The 14,473-nt window shown below is 48.5% G+C and overlaps 7 non-coding genes across 7 annotated transcripts; all 7 read left to right on the top strand.

Annotated features, from left to right (window-relative positions):
- The first annotated feature begins 591 nt into the window (after positions 1–591).
- LOC142691946 (U2 spliceosomal RNA) lies at positions 592–782 on the top strand. Its single transcript, XR_012860450.1, has one exon. It is a non-coding gene; the product is annotated as a U2 spliceosomal RNA (small nuclear RNA).
- Positions 783–2,082: 1,300 nt separating this feature from the next.
- Positions 2,083–2,273, top strand: LOC142691945 (U2 spliceosomal RNA). Its single transcript, XR_012860449.1, has one exon. It is a non-coding gene; the product is annotated as a U2 spliceosomal RNA (small nuclear RNA).
- A 1,276-nt stretch (positions 2,274–3,549) lies between these two features.
- Positions 3,550–3,740, top strand: LOC142691943 (U2 spliceosomal RNA). Its single transcript, XR_012860447.1, has one exon. It is a non-coding gene; the product is annotated as a U2 spliceosomal RNA (small nuclear RNA).
- Positions 3,741–5,028: 1,288 nt separating this feature from the next.
- On the top strand, positions 5,029–5,219 carry LOC142691942 (U2 spliceosomal RNA). The gene has a single exon (XR_012860446.1). It is a non-coding gene; the product is annotated as a U2 spliceosomal RNA (small nuclear RNA).
- Positions 5,220–6,503: 1,284 nt separating this feature from the next.
- Positions 6,504–6,694, top strand: LOC142692096 (U2 spliceosomal RNA). The gene has a single exon (XR_012860585.1). It is a non-coding gene; the product is annotated as a U2 spliceosomal RNA (small nuclear RNA).
- A 4,909-nt stretch (positions 6,695–11,603) lies between these two features.
- On the top strand, positions 11,604–11,794 carry LOC142691941 (U2 spliceosomal RNA). Its single transcript, XR_012860445.1, has one exon. It is a non-coding gene; the product is annotated as a U2 spliceosomal RNA (small nuclear RNA).
- A 1,288-nt stretch (positions 11,795–13,082) lies between these two features.
- LOC142691940 (U2 spliceosomal RNA) lies at positions 13,083–13,273 on the top strand. Its single transcript, XR_012860444.1, has one exon. It is a non-coding gene; the product is annotated as a U2 spliceosomal RNA (small nuclear RNA).
- Positions 13,274–14,473: the final 1,200 nt, after the last annotated feature.

The raw sequence follows: 14,473 nt of genomic DNA, 5'->3' as shown, positions 1-14,473 counted from the left end.
GGAGGCAACTAGCTGTGCAAAAAAAAGACAGCCTGGCGGCCGGCTGTTGCAGTGTTGCCCTCTCAGGCAACACTGAGTGACTGACTGAGCCTCACCGTCTTATATAAAGTTCAGACGGAACTTTGCACGTGTCATAGTGGAGCCCTCAGGATTCCAGAGCCAGCTTTCTGACATCATAATGGGGCCTCAGAGATAAAAGCCTGGGCCCAGGCAGTGTTGGTCAGTGCTGCTCAGCAGGCAGCACTGGACTGGACTGGATTACAGCTGATACAAGGTGTGAAGGAACAAGGGGTGGCTGTGGGCATGCACTTGCTGCCGCTGCCAGTGTTTATCTGCATGGCAGCAGGGCATTTGGGCGTTGCCAGGAAGGCGTTTTTATGTAGATTCCTCCTCTTTCAGCACTGCATTGTGGTGCAAGCAAAAGAAGCAAATCCTGTCTGGCTTCCTCTCCGGCCTTTATTCACCTCCCGTGTAGCTGTGAGTGCGTGAGCCTGCAGGGCCCCATGGAATTGCCTAGAAGTAGGCTGAATCGCTGCAAGGGCTGAACAGCAGTATCGGGCAGGCTCGGGCAACGCGCGGCCCGTTCGGGTTATCGCTTCTCGGCCTTTTGGCTAAGATCAAGTGTAGTATCTGTTCTTATCAGTTTAATATCTGATACGTCCCCTATCTGGGGACCATATATTAAATGGATTTTTAGAACAGGGAGATGGAAATAGAGCTTGCTCTGTCCACTCCACGCATTGACCTGGTATTGCAGTATTTCCAGGACCGGTGCACCCTTTCCTTATGTGTTGACTAAAAGCAGATTCCAAAAGTGTTTTTTGTCTTTGCTATTGTTTCTGTCTTTCTGAAGGGATCTCCCCTTTTAATCCCATTATTTCAACACCTGTTGGACAATGCATGAGTGATAATGAGCTCATTGATTAAATGCAATTAATGAATAGATTGCCACCTCTTGTTGTGTGTCGTCTGTGTTTCTGTGTTTCCGGCATTTCACATTGGAACACCTCATTCACCTTCCTTGTCTTCTCTCCGCCCTCCCTTTTAGGTAAGTTAAAGAGCTGCACCTGAGCCAGCCACTGATTGATTGATTGATTGATTGATTGATTGATTGATTGATTGATTGATTGATTGATTGATTGATGCAGCACAACAGTCAAATAGTGGAGTGGAGTAGGGGAACAGCAAACAGCCAATAAAGCAGCCCGCCCGCTCGCCTGCCCGCCACAATGGACCTACCTGTGTACACTAGATGGATGTGATGGAATGTACTGTCGTCCCTACATTTCAAGAAGAAGTAAGAATTGCAGTTGCAACAAAGCCTTGCTTGCCTACAAAGAGAGCAGCAATTTGGATTTGTTACTATGTTACCTAGAAGAATAACAAACTGTGCAAGGATGGAGGTTGTAGGAGCAAGGAGAAGTTGTCTGTAAAGTTGGTGGATGCCTATTTTCCATTTTGCAGTCCCTTGTCTCCCTCTTGTGGCCTCCTGGAGGCAACTAGCTGTGCAAAAAAAAGACAGCCTGGCGGCCGGCTGTTGCAGTGTTGCCCTCTCAGGCAACACTGAGTGACTGACTGAGCCTCACCGTCTTATATAAAGTTCAGACGGAACTTTGCACGTGTCATAGTGGAGCCCTCAGGATTCCAGAGCCAGCTTTCTGACATCATAATGGGGCCTCAGAGATAAAAGCCTGGGCCCAGGCAGTGTTGGTCAGTGCTGCTCAGCAGGCAGCACTGGACTGGACTGGATTACAGCTGATACAAGGTGTGAAGGAACAAGGGGTGGCTGTGGGCATGCACTTGCTGCCGCTGCCAGTGTTTATCTGCATGGCAGCAGGGCATTTGGGCGTTGCCAGGAAGGCGTTTTTATGTAGATTCCTCCTCTTTCAGCACTGCATTGTGGTGCAAGCAAAAGAAGCAAATCCTGTCTGGCTTCCTCTCCGGCCTTTATTCACCTCCCGTGTAGCTGTGAGTGTGTGAGCCTGCAGGGCCCCATGGAATTGCCTAGAAGTAGGCTGAATCGCTGCAAGGGCTGAACAGCAGTATCGGGCAGGCTCGGGCAACGCGCGGCCCGTTCGGGTTATCGCTTCTCGGCCTTTTGGCTAAGATCAAGTGTAGTATCTGTTCTTATCAGTTTAATATCTGATACGTCCCCTATCTGGGGACCATATATTAAATGGATTTTTAGAACAGGGAGATGGAAATAGAGCTTGCTCTGTCCACTCCACGCATTGACCTGGTATTGCAGTATTTCCAGGACCGGTGCACCCTTTCCTTATGTGTTGACTAAAAGCAGATTCCAAAAGTGTTTTTTGTCTTTGCTATTGTTTCTGTCTTTCTGAAGGGATCTCCCCTTTTAATCCCATTATTTCAACACCTGTTGGACAATGCATGAGTGATAATGAGCTCATTGATTAAATGCAATTAATGAATAGATTGCCACCTCTTGTTGTGTGTCGTCTGTGTTTCTGTGTTTCCGGCATTTCACATTGGAACACCTCATTCACCTTCCTTGTCTTCTCTCCGCCCTCCCTTTTAGGTAAGTTAAAGAGCTGCACCTGAGCCAGCCACTGATTGATTGATTGATTGATTGATTGATTGATTGATTGATGCAGCACAACAGTCAAATAGTGGAGTGGAGTAGGGGAACAGCAAACAGCCAATAAAGCAGCCCGCCCGCTCGCCTGCCCGCCACAATGGACCTACCTGTGTACACTAGATGGATGTGATGGAATGTACTGTCGTCCCTACATTTCAAGAAGAAGTAAGAATTGCAGTTGCAACAAAGCCTTGCTTGCCTACAAAGAGAGCAGCAATTTGGATTTGTTACTATGTTACCTAGAAGAATAACAAACTGTGCAAGGATGGAGGTTGTAGGAGCAAGGAGAAGTTGTCTGTAAAGTTGGTGGATGCCTATTTTCCATTTTGCAGTCCCTTGTCTCCCTCTTGTGGCCTCCTGGAGGCAACTAGCTGTGCAAAAAAAAGACAGCCTGGCGGCCGGCTGTTGCAGTGTTGCCCTCTCAGGCAACACTGAGTGACTGACTGAGCCTCACCGTCTTATATAAAGTTCAGACGGAACTTTGCACGTGTCATAGTGGAGCCCTCAGGATTCCAGAGCCAGCTTTCTGACATCATAATGGGGCCTCAGAGATAAAAGCCTGGGCCCAGGCAGTGTTGGTCAGTGCTGCTCAGCAGGCAGCACTGGACTGGACTGGATTACAGCTGATACAAGGTGTGAAGGAACAAGGGGTGGCTGTGGGCATGCACTTGCTGCCGCTGCCAGTGTTTATCTGCATGGCAGCAGGGCATTTGGGCGTTGCCAGGAAGGCGTTTTTATGTAGATTCCTCCTCTTTCAGCACTGCATTGTGGTGCAAGCAAAAGAAGCAAATCCTGTCTGGCTTCCTCTCCGGCCTTTATTCACCTCCCGTGTAGCTGTGAGTGTGTGAGCCTGCAGGGCCCCATGGAATTGCCTAGAAGTAGGCTGAATCGCTGCAAGGGCTGAACAGCAGTATCGGGCAGGCTCGGGCAACGCGCGGCCCGTTCGGGTTATCGCTTCTCGGCCTTTTGGCTAAGATCAAGTGTAGTATCTGTTCTTATCAGTTTAATATCTGATACGTCCCCTATCTGGGGACCATATATTAAATGGATTTTTAGAACAGGGAGATGGAAATAGAGCTTGCTCTGTCCACTCCACGCATTGACCTGGTATTGCAGTATTTCCAGGACCGGTGCACCCTTTCCTTATGTGTTGACTAAAAGCAGATTCCAAAAGTGTTTTTTGTCTTTGCTATTGTTTCTGTCTTTCTGAAGGGATCTCCCCTTTTAATCCCATTATTTCAACACCTGTTGGACAATGCATGAGTGATAATGAGCTCATTGATTAAATGCAATTAATGAATAGATTGCCACCTCTTGTTGTGTGTCGTCTGTGTTTCTGTGTTTCCGGCATTTCACATTGGAACACCTCATTCACCTTCCTTGTCTTCTCTCCGCCCTCCCTTTTAGGTAAGTTAAAGAGCTGCACCTGAGCCAGCCACTGATTGATTGATTGATTGATTGATTGATTGATTGATTGATTGATTGATTGATGCAGCACAACAGTCAAATAGTGGAGTGGAGTAGGGGAACAGCAAACAGCCAATAAAGCAGCCCGCCCGCTCGCCTGCCCGCCACAATGGACCTACCTGTGTACACTAGATGGATGTGATGGAATGTACTGTCGTCCCTACATTTCAAGAAGAAGTAAGAATTGCAGTTGCAACAAAGCCTTGCTTGCCTACAAAGAGAGCAGCAATTTGGATTTGTTACTATGTTACCTAGAAGAATAACAAACTGTGCAAGGATGGAGGTTGTAGGAGCAAGGAGAAGTTGTCTGTAAAGTTGGTGGATGCCTATTTTCCATTTTGCAGTCCCTTGTCTCCCTCTTGTGGCCTCCTGGAGGCAACTAGCTGTGCAAAAAAAAGACAGCCTGGCGGCCGGCTGTTGCAGTGTTGCCCTCTCAGGCAACACTGAGTGACTGACTGAGCCTCACCGTCTTATATAAAGTTCAGACGGAACTTTGCACGTGTCATAGTGGAGCCCTCAGGATTCCAGAGCCAGCTTTCTGACATCATAATGGGGCCTCAGAGATAAAAGCCTGGGCCCAGGCAGTGTTGGTCAGTGCTGCTCAGCAGGCAGCACTGGACTGGACTGGATTACAGCTGATACAAGGTGTGAAGGAACAAGGGGTGGCTGTGGGCATGCACTTGCTGCCGCTGCCAGTGTTTATCTGCATGGCAGCAGGGCATTTGGGCGTTGCCAGGAAGGCGTTTTTATGTAGATTCCTCCTCTTTCAGCACTGCATTGTGGTGCAAGCAAAAGAAGCAAATCCTGTCTGGCTTCCTCTCCGGCCTTTATTCACCTCCCGTGTAGCTGTGAGTGTGTGAGCCTGCAGGGCCCCATGGAATTGCCTAGAAGTAGGCTGAATCGCTGCAAGGGCTGAACAGCAGTATCGGGCAGGCTCGGGCAACGCGCGGCCCGTTCGGGTTATCGCTTCTCGGCCTTTTGGCTAAGATCAAGTGTAGTATCTGTTCTTATCAGTTTAATATCTGATACGTCCCCTATCTGGGGACCATATATTAAATGGATTTTTAGAACAGGGAGATGGAAATAGAGCTTGCTCTGTCCACTCCACGCATTGACCTGGTATTGCAGTATTTCCAGGACCGGTGCACCCTTTCCTTATGTGTTGACTAAAAGCAGATTCCAAAAGTGTTTTTTGTCTTTGCTATTGTTTCTGTCTTTCTGAAGGGATCTCCCCTTTTAATCCCATTATTTCAACACCTGTTGGACAATGCATGAGTGATAATGAGCTCATTGATTAAATGCAATTAATGAATAGATTGCCACCTCTTGTTGTGTGTCGTCTGTGTTTCTGTGTTTCCGGCATTTCACATTGGAACACCTCATTCACCTTCCTTGTCTTCTCTCCGCCCTCCCTTTTAGGTAAGTTAAAGAGCTGCACCTGAGCCAGCCACTGATTGATTGATTGATTGATTGATTGATTGATTGATTGATTGATTGATGCAGCACAACAGTCAAATAGTGGAGTGGAGTAGGGGAACAGCAAACAGCCAATAAAGCAGCCCGCCCGCTCGCCTGCCCGCCACAATGGACCTACCTGTGTACACTAGATGGATGTGATGGAATGTACTGTCGTCCCTACATTTCAAGAAGAAGTAAGAATTGCAGTTGCAACAAAGCCTTGCTTGCCTACAAAGAGAGCAGCAATTTGGATTTGTTACTATGTTACCTAGAAGAATAACAAACTGTGCAAGGATGGAGGTTGTAGGAGCAAGGAGAAGTTGTCTGTAAAGTTGGTGGATGCCTATTTTCCATTTTGCAGTCCCTTGTCTCCCTCTTGTGGCCTCCTGGAGGCAACTAGCTGTGCAAAAAAAAGACAGCCTGGCGGCCGGCTGTTGCAGTGTTGCCCTCTCAGGCAACACTGAGTGACTGACTGAGCCTCACCGTCTTATATAAAGTTCAGACGGAACTTTGCACGTGTCATAGTGGAGCCCTCAGGATTCCAGAGCCAGCTTTCTGACATCATAATGGGGCCTCAGAGATAAAAGCCTGGGCCCAGGCAGTGTTGGTCAGTGCTGCTCAGCAGGCAGCACTGGACTGGACTGGATTACAGCTGATACAAGGTGTGAAGGAACAAGGGGTGGCTGTGGGCATGCACTTGCTGCCGCTGCCAGTGTTTATCTGCATGGCAGCAGGGCATTTGGGCGTTGCCAGGAAGGCGTTTTTATGTAGATTCCTCCTCTTTCAGCACTGCATTGTGGTGCAAGCAAAAGAAGCAAATCCTGTCTGGCTTCCTCTCCGGCCTTTATTCACCTCCCGTGTAGCTGTGAGTGTGTGAGCCTGCAGGGCCCCATGGAATTGCCTAGAAGTAGGCTGAATCGCTGCAAGGGCTGAACAGCAGTATCGGGCAGGCTCGGGCAACGCGCGGCCCGTTCGGGTTATCGCTTCTCTGCCTTTTGGCTAAGATCAAGTGTAGTATCTGTTCTTATCAGTTTAATATCTGATACGTCCCCTATCTGGGGACCATATATTAAATGGATTTTTAGAACAGGGAGATGGAAATAGAGCTTGCTCTGTCCACTCCACGCATTGACCTGGTATTGCAGTATTTCCAGGACCGGTGCACCCTTTCCTTATGTGTTGACTAAAAGCAGATTCCAAAAGTGTTTTTTGTCTTTGCTATTGTTTCTGTCTTTCTGAAGGGATCTCCCCTTTTAATCCCATTATTTCAACACCTGTTGGACAATGCATGAGTGATAATGAGCTCATTGATTAAATGCAATTAATGAATAGATTGCCACCTCTTGTTGTGTGTCGTCTGTGTTTCTGTGTTTCCGGCATTTCACATTGGAACACCTCATTCACCTTCCTTGTCTTCTCTCCGCCCTCCCTTTTAGGTAAGTTAAAGAGCTGCACCTGAGCCAGCCACTGATTGATTGATTGATTGATTGATTGATTGATTGATTGATTGATTGATTGATTGATTGATTGATTGATGCAGCACAACAGTCAAATAGTGGAGTGGAGTAGGGGAACAGCAAACAGCCAATAAAGCAGCCCGCCCGCTCGCCTGCCCGCCACAATGGACCTACCTGTGTACACTAGATGGATGTGATGGAATGTACTGTCGTCCCTACATTTCAAGAAGAAGTAAGAATTGCAGTTGCAACAAAGCCTTGCTTGCCTACAAAGAGAGCAGCAATTTGGATTTGTTACTATGTTACCTAGAAGAATAACAAACTGTGCAAGGATGGAGGTTGTAGGAGCAAGGAGAAGTTGTCTGTAAAGTTGGTGGATGCCTATTTTCCATTTTGCAGTCCCTTGTCTCCCTCTTGTGGCCTCCTGGAGGCAACTAGCTGTGCAAAAAAAAGACAGCCTGGCGGCCGGCTGTTGCAGTGTTGCCCTCTCAGGCAACACTGAGTGACTGACTGAGCCTCACCGTCTTATATAAAGTTCAGACGGAACTTTGCACGTGTCATAGTGGAGCCCTCAGGATTCCAGAGCCAGCTTTCTGACATCATAATGGGGCCTCAGAGATAAAAGCCTGGGCCCAGGCAGTGTTGGTCAGTGCTGCTCAGCAGGCAGCACTGGACTGGACTGGATTACAGCTGATACAAGGTGTGAAGGAACAAGGGGTGGCTGTGGGCATGCACTTGCTGCCGCTGCCAGCAGGGCCGCCATCAGGGGGGGACTGGGGGTACTGCAGTGAGGGGCCCGGGCATAAATTTTAAAAAAAGGGGCCCGCACTCTGCCGCTGGAATTAATATCCTCACGGCAGTGTGACTCTTACGATTTCATTTCGGTGAAAGGAACAGGTCCCATCACGAAGGAGGGGCCCGTTCATTACATCAGAATAAAATCGTAAGGGCCCGCTGGAGAGTGACATGTGCCTGCCCCTCCTCCTCCGCAACAGTGTGACAGCGTGTGGGGAGGAGACAAGGGGTGGAGACATCACAGTAGCGGGAGTTATGAGCTCAGCCTCGGAGGATACGTCCAGCAGCAGAAGCAGCAGTCTTCTTCTTCTTCAGACACAGTGAGTACTAACTTATGTCTGTGTCCGGCTGCTGCTGCCCGGAGCCTCCTGAAAAAATCTCCTCCTGCCCCCATAGAAAGTAAATATCTTACCCACCTCTGTATTATGTTAACACCGCAGCATAGGATTGTATCAGCTCTGCGGCTCTTATCTCCCGTCCTGTGTAACATGTGACAATAAACCTGTCTTCTCCCTCTGTTTACACAGGACAGGAGAAAAGAGCCGTCGTGGAGCTGATAGTGATACAATCCTATGCTGCAGTGTAAACTAATACAGACGTGCTTTCTATGGGGAGGGGGTAGAGTTAGATGATAATGGGGGCAGGGAGATGATAATGGGGGCAGGGAGATGATAATGGGGGCAGGGAGATGATAATAGGGCAGGGAGATGATAATGGGGGCAGGGAGATGATAATGGGGGCAGGGAGATGATAATGGGGGCAGGGAGATGATAATGGGGGCAGGGAGATGATAATAGGGCAGGGAGATGATAATGGGGGCAGGGAGATGATAATGGGGGCAGGGAGATGATAATGGGGGCAGGGAGATGATAATGGGGGCAGGGAGATGATAATGGGGGTAGAGTTAGATTATAATGGGGGCAGGGAGATGATAATGGGGGCAGGGAGACGATAATGGGGGCAGGGAGATGATAATGGGGGCAGGGAGATGATAATAGGGCAGGGAGATGATAATGGGGGCAGGGAGATGATAATGGGGGCAGGGAGATGATAATAGGGCAGGGAGATGATAATGGGGGCAGGGAGATGATAATGGGGGCAGGGAGATGATAATGGGGGCAGGGAGATGATAATGGGGGCAGCGAGATGATAATGGGGGCAGATAGATGATAATGGGGGCAGGGAGATGATAATGGGGGCAGGGAGATGATAATGGGGGCAGGGAGATGATAATGGGGCAGGGAGATGATAATGGGGCAGGGAGATGATAATGGGGGCAGGGAGATGATAATGGGGGCAGGGAGATGATAATGGGGGCACTAATGAGCGGCAGCACTGAAAACAGAACATGGCGGGCGCACTACAAAACACCCCCACATGTTCTGTCTTCAGTGCCTGAACCGCCGCTCATTAGTGCAGCGCCAACTGCATCACCTCGTGCTGACCGCGTGCGGGGCGGGGCAATGGTTGTATTACACAGCCGCAGTCCCACTCTATAAAGGCAGAGATGAAAGAAACCTCTCATCTCCACCGCTATACCCCTGAATGCTGCAATCAAAGATGACTGCAGCATTCAGGGGAAAATAAGAAGGGGGGATGCCCCTTGGATCACGTCACAGGAATCCCTGTGACGCGATTGAGGGACATACCATATATGGGCAGACAGCCCAAGGTCCAATGAAGGACCCCAGGGCTGTCTTACCATATTTCCTGTTAGGGCATACTCAGGTCTGTCCTAACAACTGCCTGTGTACTATGCGTATATAGATATATACCAGTACATTAAAGTTTCAAAAAGAAAGTAAAAACATAAAGTAATGTTAAATTTTAAAAAAATACACATACACCTTTTTTACAAAACACATTAAAATAAGTCTCAATACATAAAATATACACATTCATTATTGGCGCGGCTGTAATAACCTGCACAACAATTTTTTTGCATCATTTATGATGTGTACGTTGTAAAAAATAAAATAAAAACTTCTTTCACTTATTAATGTGGGGCACGAGGTATTATGAATTTTGAACCTCCATGTGCCTCACATTAATAGTAATTAACCCCATCATGTACCTTACACATTAACCCTTTATAATTGAGGAACATGATGGGGTTAATTACTATTAATGTGAGGCACATGGAGGTTAAATTTGCCATCACACCTCGCGCCTCACATAAGAAATGGAAGAACTGTTTTGTTTTTTTATTACTGTTGGCAAAGTATCGCTTTGTTATCGAAATCGCAATACTACACAAAGCATCGGTACCGAAGTCCAAATTCTGGTATCGTGACATCCCTCCACTGGAGGAGGCATTATACAATGGGGGGGGGGGTAATAATTGGGTGAAAAGTGATGATATCTGAAGGGAGGGGAGAAATTATACATGGGGAGGGGTAGAGGAAGGAGAGAGTATACCTGGGTAGGGGGAGAAAGCTTATACCGGAGGCATAGTTAGCAACAGTCCTGAATTTGCAGGGACTGTCCTGAATCTAAAGAGGCAGTCCCGGCAAATTACTGTCCCAGACGTGTCTCAGCCACTGCCATATTCAATTGTATCTGCGTCCACAGGATGCAGATACAATTGAATACTATGGCAGAGCAGGAAAGTATCAGCTTCCTGCTCTGCCATTCACCCATCCAGGAGCGAAATCCCCGGCCAGAGAGTTGCCGACACTCTGGTCGGGGATTCCTCTCCTAGAGGTAGCCCCTGAGGTCACTGTCCATATATGGACAGTGAGGTCAGGGTCTCCTCCTGGACTGGAATCCCCTGTAGAGAGTGCCACACACTCCCCTGTAGTCAGCGCCGAACATACCCCCTGTAGATAGCGCCACACACACACACCCCTGTAGATAGTGTCACACACTGCCCCCTGTAGATAGCACCACACAATCCCATGTAGATAGCGCCACACAATCCCATGTAGATAGCGCCACACCCACCCTGTAGATAGCGCCACACACCCCCCTGTAGATAGCGCCTCACCCACCCCTGCAGATAGCGCCACACACAGCCCCCTGTAGATAGCGCTACACACAGATAACGTGTGTGCAGCGTGTGAAGAGAATGCAAAAGCATCATCCAGACATGCCCGTGGCGGTGGGAGATCTTAGGGACTACATTTTGGTGAGTGACTCTGCTGTGTATAGGGCTTCAGTGCAATGATTTTTGTTTATATTGCCCTCCTACACCCTGACAGATTCTACATACACACACACACACACATACACACACACTCACTTTCCCTTTTTGCCCCCCACAGAGCCGCTGTCTCTTGTCTCTTCCTTGTCACTCCACAGAGCCCCTGTGAGGTTACGTCTCCCCCCTGGCTACCACTGCTACCTTCAGTTCTCCCAGCCCTGGGACTTAGTTTCTCCCCTTTGCCCTCCGACACCCACCTCCTGTCTCTGCCCTGCTCCTCCAAAGAGTTTTATTTTTAATGTGCCCTACCTCCCGCCCCTTTACATTTCACCCCCCCTCCTAATAACGAGGGGGGCGGGGGCCCAGACTCATTGGCAGTATGGGGCCCAGAAATTCCTGATGGCAGCCCTGGCTGCCAGTGTTTATCTGCATGGCAGCAGGGCATTTGGGCGTTGCCAGGAAGGCGTTTTTATGTAGATTCCTCCTCTTTCAGCACTGCATTGTGGTGCAAGCAAAAGAAGCAAATCCTGTCTGGCTTCCTCTCCGGCCTTTATTCACCTCCCGTGTAGCTGTGAGTGTGTGAGCCTGCAGGGCCCCATGGAATTGCCTAGAAGTAGGCTGAATCGCTGCAAGGGCTGAACAGCAGTATCGGGCAGGCTCGGGCAACGCGCGGCCCGTTCGGGTTATCGCTTCTCGGCCTTTTGGCTAAGATCAAGTGTAGTATCTGTTCTTATCAGTTTAATATCTGATACGTCCCCTATCTGGGGACCATATATTAAATGGATTTTTAGAACAGGGAGATGGAAATAGAGCTTGCTCTGTCCACTCCACGCATTGACCTGGTATTGCAGTATTTCCAGGACCGGTGCACCCTTTCCTTATGTGTTGACTAAAAGCAGATTCCAAAAGTGTTTTTTGTCTTTGCTATTGTTTCTGTCTTTCTGAAGGGATCTCCCCTTTTAATCCCATTATTTCAACACCTGTTGGACAATGCATGAGTGATAATGAGCTCATTGATTAAATGCAATTAATGAATAGATTGCCACCTCTTGTTGTGTGTCGTCTGTGTTTCTGTGTTTCCGGCATTTCACATTGGAACACCTCATTCACCTTCCTTGTCTTCTCTCCGCCCTCCCTTTTAGGTAAGTTAAAGAGCTGCACCTGAGCCAGCCACTGATTGATTGATTGATTGATTGATTGATTGATTGATTGATTGATTGATTGATGCAGCACAACAGTCAAATAGTGGAGTGGAGTAGGGGAACAGCAAACAGCCAATAAAGCAGCCCGCCCGCTCGCCTGCCCGCCACAATGGACCTACCTGTGTACACTAGATGGATGTGATGGAATGTACTGTCGTCCCTACATTTCAAGAAGAAGTAAGAATTGCAGTTGCAACAAAGCCTTGCTTGCCTACAAAGAGAGCAGCAATTTGGATTTGTTACTATGTTACCTAGAAGAATAACAAACTGTGCAAGGATGGAGGTTGTAGGAGCAAGGAGAAGTTGTCTGTAAAGTTGGTGGATGCCTATTTTCCATTTTGCAGTCCCTTGTCTCCCTCTTGTGGCCTCCTGGAGGCAACTAGCTGTGCAAAAAAAAGACAGCCTGGCGGCCGGCTGTTGCAGTGTTGCCCTCTCAGGCAACACTGAGTGACTGACTGAGCCTCACCGTCTTATATAAAGTTCAGACGGAACTTTGCACGTGTCATAGTGGAGCCCTCAGGATTCCAGAGCCAGCTTTCTGACATCATAATGGGGCCTCAGAGATAAAAGCCTGGGCCCAGGCAGTGTTGGTCAGTGCTGCTCAGCAGGCAGCACTGGACTGGACTGGATTACAGCTGATACAAGGTGTGAAGGAACAAGGGGTGGCTGTGGGCATGCACTTGCTGCCGCTGCCAGTGTTTATCTGCATGGCAGCAGGGCATTTGGGCGTTGCCAGGAAGGCGTTTTTATGTAGATTCCTCCTCTTTCAGCACTGCATTGTGGTGCAAGCAAAAGAAGCAAATCCTGTCTGGCTTCCTCTCCGGCCTTTATTCACCTCCCGTGTAGCTGTGAGTGTGTGAGCCTGCAGGGCCCCATGGAATTGCCTAGAAGTAGGCTGAATCGCTGCAAGGGCTGAACAGCAGTATCGGGCAGGCTCGGGCAACGCGCGGCCCTTTCGGGTTATCGCTTCTCGGCCTTTTGGCTAAGATCAAGTGTAGTATCTGTTCTTATCAGTTTAATATCTGATACGTCCCCTATCTGGGGACCATATATTAAATGGATTTTTAGAACAGGGAGATGGAAATAGAGCTTGCTCTGTCCACTCCACGCATTGACCTGGTATTGCAGTATTTCCAGGACCGGTGCACCCTTTCCTTATGTGTTGACTAAAAGCAGATTCCAAAAGTGTTTTTTGTCTTTGCTATTGTTTCTGTCTTTCTGAAGGGATCTCCCCTTTTAATCCCATTATTTCAACACCTGTTGGACAATGCATGAGTGATAATGAGCTCATTGATTAAATGCAATTAATGAATAGATTGCCACCTCTTGTTGTGTGTCGTCTGTGTTTCTGTGTTTCCGGCATTTCACATTGGAACACCTCATTCACCTTCCTTGTCTTCTCTCCGCCCTCCCTTTTAGGTAAGTTAAAGAGCTGCACCTGAGCCAGCCACTGATTGATTGATTGATTGATTGATTGATTGATTGATTGATTGATTGATGCAGCACAACAGTCAAATAGTGGAGTGGAGTAGGGGAACAGCAAACAGCCAATAAAGCAGCCCGCCCGCTCGCCTGCCCGCCACAATGGACCTACCTGTGTACACTAGATGGATGTGATGGAATGTACTGTCGTCCCTACATTTCAAGAAGAAGTAAGAATTGCAGTTGCAACAAAGCCTTGCTTGCCTACAAAGAGAGCAGCAATTTGGATTTGTTACTATGTTACCTAGAAGAATAACAAACTGTGCAAGGATGGAGGTTGTAGGAGCAAGGAGAAGTTGTCTGTAAAGTTGGTGGATGCCTATTTTCCATTTTGCAGTCCCTTGTCTCCCTCTTGTGGCCTCCTGGAGGCAACTAGCTGTGCAAAAAAAAGACAGCCTGGCGGCCGGCTGTTGCAGTGTTGCCCTCTCAGGCAACACTGAGTGACTGACTGAGCCTCACCGTCTTATATAAAGTTCAGACGGAACTTTGCACGTGTCATAGTGGAGCCCTCAGGATTCCAGAGCCAGCTTTCTGACATCATAATGGGGCCTCAGAGATAAAAGCCTGGGCCCAGGCAGTGTTGGTCAGTGCTGCTCAGCAGGCAGCACTGGACTGGACTGGATTACAGCTGATACAAGGTGTTAAGGAACAAGGGGTGGCTGTGGGCATGCACTTGCTGCCGCTGCCAGTGTTTATCTGCATGGCAGCAGGGCATTTGGGCGTTGCCAGGAAGGCGTTTTTATGTAGATTCCTCCTCTTTCAGCACTGCATTGTGGTGCAAGCAAAAGAAGCAAATCCTGTCTGGCTTCCTCTCCGGCCTTTATTCACCTCCCGTGTAGCTGTGAGTGTGTGAGCCTGCAGGGCCCCATGG

Source organism: Rhinoderma darwinii (genome assembly GCF_050947455.1).
Source record: "Rhinoderma darwinii isolate aRhiDar2 chromosome 5 unlocalized genomic scaffold, aRhiDar2.hap1 SUPER_5_unloc_39, whole genome shotgun sequence".
Taxonomy (NCBI): Eukaryota; Metazoa; Chordata; class Amphibia; order Anura; family Rhinodermatidae; genus Rhinoderma; species Rhinoderma darwinii.
The sequence above is the reverse complement of the archived record's forward strand: the minus strand, read 5'-3'. Positions and strand labels throughout refer to the sequence as shown.